Here is an 8,353-nt window from a genome sequence, read left to right as displayed (position 1 = left end):
TCCAATTAGAGGCAGCTGGTCATCGTTGTCTCTAATTGGAGATCATACTTAACTAGGTGTTTTTCCCACCTGGGGGTTTGTGGGAGATTGTTTTTGAGTGTATGTTTCACCTCTGCGTCACGGTTTGTTGTTTTTGTTCGTTCAGTTTATTGTGTTATGTATCGTATAGTTTCACAATGAAAATAAAAATGTGGAACGACATACGTGACAGTGAAATGTTTAAACTATTAACCTGCTTCATTATTTATGTACTACCTGTTGAAGAAGTACAACTCCCGTTTCAGACGTCGTTGAAGATTTGTCTAGGAACAAGTAAGAATAAAAATGTTAAAATAACTTCTTAGATTTGATGGAGACATTATAAATCTTAGTACCTTATCGATTTATGATTTGTATCAACGTGGACGAGAGACAGGGAAGCAGGAGCAGAGTATTTCAGCTGAGCAACGAATCTGAATCATTCTGGCAATGAAGCATCTACACGCTGCCAAGACTCCCTGACTCTGCTCTGCCAAGACTCCCTGACTCTTCTCTGCCAAGACTCCCTGACTCTGCTCTGCCAAGACTCCCTGACTCTGCTCTGCCAAGACTCCCTGACTCTGCTCTGCCAAGACTCCCTGACTCTGCTCTGCCAAGACTCCATGACTCTTCTCTGCCAAGACTCCCTGACTCTGCTCTGCCAAGACTCCCTGACTCTGCTCTGCCAAGACTCCCTGACTCTGCTCTGCCAAGACTCCCTGACTCTGCTCTGGCAAGACTCCCTGACTCTGCTCTGCCAGGACTCCCTGACTCTGCTCTGCCAAGACTCCCTGACTCTGCTCTGCCAAGACTCCCTAACTAGGAGACAGAATGCGTCTCCTTCCTGAGCGCTAGGACACTAGGAGACAGAACGCGTCTCCATCCTGAGCGGTAGGACACTAGGAGACAGAACGCGTCTCCTTCCTGAGCGGTAGGACACTAGGAGACAGAACGCGTCTCCTTCCTGAGCGGTAGGACACTAGGAGACAGAACGCGTCTCCTTCCTGAGCGGTAGGACACTAGGAGACAGAACGCGTCTCCTTCCTGAGCGCTAGGACACTAGGAGACAGAACGCGTCTCCTTCCTGAGCGCTAGGACACTAGGAGACAGAACGCGTCTCCTTCCTGAGCGCTAGGACACTAGGAGACAGAACGCGTCTCCTTCCTGAGCGCTAGGACACTAGGAGACAGAACGCGTCTCCTTCCTGAGCGGTAGGACACTAGGAGACAGAACGCGTCTCCTTCCTGAGCGCTAGGACACTAGGAGACAGAACGCGTCTCCTTCCTGAGCGCTAGGACACTAGGAGACAGAACGCGTCTCCTTCCTGAGCGCTAGGACACTAGGAGACAGAACGCGTCTCCTTCCTGAGCGCTAGGACACTAGGAGACAGAACGCGTCTCCTTCCTGAGCGCTAGGACACTAGGAGACAGAACGCGTCTCCTTCCTGAGCGCTAGGACACTAGGAGACAGAACGCGTCTCCTTCCTGAGCGGTAGGACACTAGGAGACAGAACGCGTCTCCTTCCTGAGCGCTAGGACACTAGGAGACAGAACGCGTCTCCTTCCTGAGCGCTAGGACACTAGGAGACAGAACGCGTCTCCTTCCTGAGCGGTAGGACACTAGGAGACAGAACGCGTCTCCTTCCTGAGCGCTAGGACACTAGGAGACAGAACGCGTCTCCTTCCTGAGCGCTAGGACACTAGGAGACAGAACGCGTCTCCTTCCTGAGCGGTAGGACACTAGGAGACAGAACGCGTCTCCTTCCTGAGCGGTAGGACACTAGGAGACAGAACGCGTCTCCTTCCTGAGCGGTAGGACACTTGGAGACAGAACGCGTCTCCTTCCTGAGCGCTAGGACACTAGGAGACAGAACGCGTCTCCTTCCTGAGCGGTAGGACACTAGGAGACAGAACGCGTCTCCTTCCTGAGCGGTAGGACACTAGGAGACAGAACGCGTCTCCTTCCTGAGCGGTAGGACACTAGGAGACAGAACGCGTCTCCTTCCTGAGCGCTAGGACACTAGTAGACAGAACGCGTCTCCTTCCTGAGCGGTAGGACGGCTGCGTGGTCCCATGGTGTCTATACTTGCGTACTACTGTTTTGTACAGATGAACGTGGTACCTTCAGGCGTTTGGAAATCGCTCCCAAGGATGAACCAGATTTGTGGAGATCTACACTTTTTTTTTTTCCTGAGGTCGTGGCTGATTTCTTTAGATTTTCCCATGACGTCATGGGAAATGATGTCTTTTAACCAGGGATAATTCTGGTTGCACTTCTTCTCATTCTATAGCAGCAATATCCTTTAGGTCTATAAGAACTGAACACAATATGCCAGGTGAGCTCTTACTAATGCATTGTAAAAGATTTAACATTTATAAAGACTCCTAGGGTCATCTTGTTGGAATTGTTCCCCCCCCACATTGTCCAGGTGAGGACATTGTCCAGATAGACAGACTCCCAGGTCATCTTTTGGAATTGTTCCCCCCCACATTGTCCGGTGAGGACATTGTCCAGATGAAGACAGCTCCTAGGTCATCTTGTTGGAATTTTCCCCCTTGTCAGGTGAGGACATTGTCCAGATACAACTCCCAGGGTCATCTTGTTGGAATTGTTCCCCCCACATTGTCCAGGTGAGGACATTGTCCAGATGAAGACAGACTCCTAGGTCATCTTGTTGGAATTGTTCCCCCCCCACATTGTCCAGGTGAGGACATTGTCCAGATGAAGACAGACTCCCAGGTTCATCTTCATTTGTTCCATTTCAGGGTCTCCATGTGTGAAGGTGACAGCAATGCTTTTCCGTGACAGATGGACAGATAGTCAAGAAAATCACAACACAATGAATGAATGCTTCAAAGCTTTTTTTATTATTCAGAGGAATTTAACAGCAGTGATTTCTTGTGTGTTTGCAGTATATAACTAGATTAACCTGTTCTGGATAACTATATAACTAGATTAACCTGTTATGGATAACTATATAACTAGATTAACCTGTTATGGATAACTATATAACTAGATTAACCTGTTATGGATAACTATATAACTAGATTAACCTGTTATGGATAACTATATAACTAGATTAACCTGTTCTGGATAACTATATAACTAGATTAATCTGTTCTGGATAACTATATAACTAGATTAACCTGTTCTGGATAACTATATAACTAGATTAACCTGTTATGGATAACTATATAACTAGATTAACCTGTTCTGGATAACTATATAACTAGATTAACCTGTTATGGATAACTATATAACTAGATTAACCTGTTCTGGATAACTATATAACTAGATTAATCTGTTCTGGATAACTATATAACTAGATTAACCTGTTCTGGATAACTATATAACTAGATTAACCTGTTATGGATAACTATATAACTAGATTAACCTGTTATGGATAACTATATAACTAGATTAACCTGTTCTGGATAACTATATAACTAGATTAACCTGTTATGGATAACTATATAACTAGATTAACCTGTTCTGGATAACTATATAACTAGATTAATCTGTTCTGGATAACTATATAACTAGATTAACCTGTTATGGATCTAATCTAATCTAAAGTGGACAGGTCAGTTCTTGCCTCGTTAATGAATTTCTATTCAAAATATCCCAAGTTGTAAAACATTTATCAATGCATGTTATCTGCAGCGCAATAATCCCAAAGCACTGAGAGATTTAATTAGTTAATCTGCAGCCCAGTCTCATAATCCCAAAGCCCTGCCAGCACCTCGTCTCTCTGCTCTGGGTGGATTCTAATCATGTTCATAGATATATTGGTTATAGTCAGAATTACATTTTCCCCTGAAAGATGCTGAACGGTTGAGTATAGCCATCAGTCCCAGACAGAAATGTTTCTAAATCTGCCACCTTCCAATCAATGACACGCTGACTGCGGTCGTTTGGAGCGATGTGAGCCTTCGACACCCCTTGCTTGGTCTTAAAATTATAGCAGCAAAAAGCTGTCCAAAGATACCCAGGCACGTTCACGTTCACGGTATTACTGATCGTAGACCTGCCCGGCACAGCCCCGGTAACCACGTAGGCTTCTGAAAATCTTTGCTTTAGATTATTGTCTAAATGTTTTATGATTTTGCCTTCCAGATCCCTCCACCAGATTTCGTTCAGACACCTGTCCTGGGGCACCACGTTGGTGAGGGTGAAGGTGGCATCAGCGGTTTCCTGCGTGTGTGCGTGCGACACGGGGAACAGGTGGCCCATGTCGTATCCAGATTGTTTATAGTCCTCTTTCAGAGCCTGATAGGGGCCCATTGTTGCGCCACCTCTTCCTTGTCGTTCAGTTCCCTGGAAAGGGTCGTCACTTGGATTGTCAAGCTGTGAAAAAAAAAAAAACCATTTGTGACTGAATGATTGACTAAATTGATTTATACAGGAGTTAATTTTTTTTTTATCAGGATGTGAAATAGGTTCACAGGGACAAAGGTACAGGTTCACAGGGAAATAGGTCGGGACATACAGGTTCACAGGGACAAAGTACAGGTTCACAGGGACAAGTACAGAGAGAACCAAACCAAATCAAATTGTATTAGTCACATGTGTCGAATAGACCAGGTGTAGTAGACCTCACAGTGAAATGCTGAATACAACAGGTGTAGTAGACCTCACAGTGAAATGCTGAATACAACAGGTGTAGTAGACCTCACAGTGAAATGCTGAATACAACAGGTGTAGTAGACCTCACAGTGAAATGCTGAATACAACAGGTGTAGTAGACCTCACAGTGAAATGCTGAATACAACAGGTGTAGTAGACCTCACAGTGAAATGCTGAATACAACAGGTGTAGTAGACCTCACAGTGAAATGCTGAATACAACAGGTGTAGTAGACCTCACAGTGAAATGCTGAATACAACAGGTGTAGTAGACCTCACAGTGAAATGCTGAATACAACAGGTGTAGTAGACCTCACAGTGAAATGCTGAATACAACAGGTGTAGTAGACCTCACAGTGAAATGCTGAATACAACAGGTGTAGTAGACCTCAAAGTGAAATGCTGAATACAACAGGTGTAGTAGACCTCACAGTGAAATGCTGAATACAACAGGTGTAGTAGACCTCACAGTGAAATGCTGAATACAACAGGTGTAGTAGACCTCACAGTGAAATGCTGAATACAACAGGTGTAGTAGACCTCACTGTGAAATGCTGAATACAACAGGTGCAGTAGACCTCACAGTGAAATGCTGAATACAACAGGTGTAGTAGACCTCACAGTGAAATGCTGAATACAACAGGTGTAGTAGACCTCACAGTGAAATGCTGAATACAACAGGTGTAGTAGACCTCACAGTGAAATGCTGAATACAACAGGTGTAGTAGACCTCACAGTGAAATGCTGAATACAACAGGTGTAGTAGACCTCACAGTGAAATGCTGAATACAACAGGTGTAGTAGACCTCACAGTGAAATGCTGAATACAACAGGTGTAGTAGACCTCACAGTGAAATGCTGAATACAACAGGTGTAGTAGACCTCACAGTGAAATGCTGAATACAACAGGTGTAGTAGACCTTACAGTGAAATGCTGAATATAACAGGTGTAGTAGACCTCACAGTGAAATGCTGAATACAACAGGTGTAGTAGACCTCACAGTGAAATGCTGAATACAACAGGTGTAGTAGACCTCACAGTGAAATGCTGAATACAACAGGTGTAGTAGACCTCACAGTGAAATGCTGAATACAACAGGTGTAGTAGACCTCACAGTGAAATGCTGAATACAACAGGTGTAGTAGACCTCACAGTGAAATGCTGAATACAACAGGTGTAGTAGACCTCACAGTGAAATGCTGAATACAACAGGTGTAGTAGACCTCACAGTGAAATGCTGAATACAACAGGTGTAGTAGACCTCACAGTGAAATGCTGACAGGAGGCTATGTGGAGGCTATATACAGGGGGTACCGGTACAGAGTCAATGTGGAGGCTATATACAGGGAGTACCGGTACAGAGTCAATGTGGAGACTATATACAGGGGGTACCGGTACAGAGTCAATGTGGAGGCTATATACAGGGGGTACCGGTACAGAGTCAATGTGGAGGCTATATACAGGGGGTTACGGTACAGAGTCAATGTGGAGGCTATATACAGGGGGTACCGGTACAGAGTCAATGTGGAGGCTATATACAGGGGGTACCGGTACAGAGTCAATGTGGAGGCTATATACAGGGGGTACCGGTACTGAGTCAATGTGGAGGCTATATACAGGGGGTACCGGTACAGAGTCAATGTGGAGGCTATATACAGGGGGTACCGGTACAGAGTCAATGTGGAGGCTATATACAGGGGGTACCGGTACAGAGTCAATGTGGAGGCTATATACAGGGGGTACCGGTACAGAGTCAATGTGGAGGCTATATACAGGGGTACCGGTACAGAGTCAATGTGGAGGCTATATACAGGGGTATTACGGTACAGAGTCAATGTGGAGGCTATATACAGGGGTACCGGTACAGAGTCAATGTGGAGGCTATATACAGGGGGTACCGGTACAGAGTCAATGTGGAGGCTATATACAGGGGTACCGGTACAGAGTCAATGTGGAGGCTATATACAGGGGGTACCGGTACAGAGTCAATGTGGAGGCTATATACGGGGGTACCGGTACAGAGTCAATGTGGAGGTTATATACAGGGGTACCGGTACAGAGTCAATGTGGAGGCTATATACAGGGGGTACCGGTACAGAGTCAATGTGGAGGCTATATACAGGGGGTACCGGTACAGAGTCAATGTGGAGGCTATATACAGGGTATTACGGTACAGAGTCAATGTGGAGGCTATATACAGGGGGTACCGGTACAGAGTCAATGTGGAGGCTATATACAGGGGTACCGGTACTGAGTCAATGTGGAGACTATATACAGGGGTACCGGTACAGAGTCAATGTGGAGGCTATATACAGGGGGTACCGGTACAGAGTCAATGTGGAGGCTATATACAGGGGGTACCGGTACAGAGTCAATGTGGAGGCTATATACAGGGGGTACCGGTACTGAGTCAATGTGGAGACTATATACAGGGGGTACCGTACTGAGTCAATGTGGAGGCTATATACAGGGGGTACCGGTACAGAGTCAATGTGGAGGTTATATACAGGGGGTACCGGTACAGAGTCAATGTGGAGGCTATATACAGGGGGTACCGGTACAGAGTCAATGTGGAGGCTATATACAGGGGGTACCGGTACAGAGTCAATGTGGAGGCTATATACAGGGTATTACGGTACAGAGTCAATGTGGAGGCTATATACAGGGGGTACCGGTACAGAGTCAATGTGGAGGCTATATACAGGGGGTACCGGTACTGAGTCAATGTGGAGACTATATACAGGGGGTACCGGTACAGAGTCAATGTGGAGGCTATATACAGGGGGTACCGGTACAGAGTCAATGTGGAGGCTATATACAGGGGGTACCGGTACAGAGTCAATGTGGAGGCTATATACAGGGGGTACCGGTACTGAGTCAATGTGGAGACTATATACAGGGGGTACCGGTACTGAGTCAATGTGGAGGCTATATACAGGGGGTACCGGTACAGAGTCAATGTGGAGACTATATACAGGGGGTACCGGTACAGAGTCAATGTGGAGGCTATATACAGGGGGTACCGGTACAGAGTCAATGTGGAGGCTATATACAGGGGGTACCGATACAGAGTCAATGTGGAGGCTATATACAGGGTATTACGGTACAGAGTCAATGTGGAGGCTATATACAGGGGGTACCGGTACAGAGTCAATGTGGAGGCTATATACAGGGGGTACCGGTACAGAGTCAATGTGGAGGCTATATACAGGGGGTACCGGTACAGAGTCAATGTGGAGACTATATACAGGGGGTACCGCTCCTGTTTGTGTTTTACTGTATTTTAACATCACAGCCCCCCCCATCATTCTGTCCCATGTGTTGACACAACTGTTTTACACTTTTAAAAGTTTCTGTCTTACAAGATGGCAAACTCACGTACTGGCTCTAGTAGGAAGGAGTGACCTTTCAACTCCAGATAAAGCACTCAAACGAACTACAGCGATGACAGACACTTGACCTCCTCCCCCCATTTAACCCCGTTTTTGCACCTGCCTCTTTTCCATCTGAACATCCTTTTTCCTTCAATGCACTTTTAATTGCTCTTATCTGCTCCCTATTTGACGGCGTATAACCCTGTACTTTAGAGCACTGTGATCTGTCAAGTGACATTTCTTCTGTAGTATTTTGTATTTCGTTATATCACTGACTCTGTTCTGTTATTGAATCTAATTTTGTCAGATACTTGTACTTGCTAGAACTGAAGTGA

General features: G+C 45.8%; 1 long non-coding RNA gene across 1 annotated transcript in view; it reads right to left on the bottom strand.

Moving 5' to 3' along the window:
* Positions 1-2,862: 2,862 nt before the first annotated feature.
* Positions 2,863-8,353, bottom strand: part of LOC123738735 (uncharacterized) — a 6,187-nt gene continuing 696 nt past the window's right edge. The window contains exon 2 of the long non-coding RNA XR_006767530.1: positions 2,863-4,365. This is a non-coding gene — a long non-coding RNA (uncharacterized lncRNA). The remainder of the gene's footprint in view (positions 4,366-8,353) is intronic.

The sequence above is a fragment of the Salmo salar genome, unplaced genomic scaffold, assembly GCF_905237065.1.
Source record: "Salmo salar unplaced genomic scaffold, Ssal_v3.1, whole genome shotgun sequence".
Classification (NCBI taxonomy): domain Eukaryota; kingdom Metazoa; phylum Chordata; class Actinopteri; order Salmoniformes; family Salmonidae; genus Salmo; species Salmo salar.
This window is presented reverse-complemented; position numbering and strand designations above follow the sequence as displayed.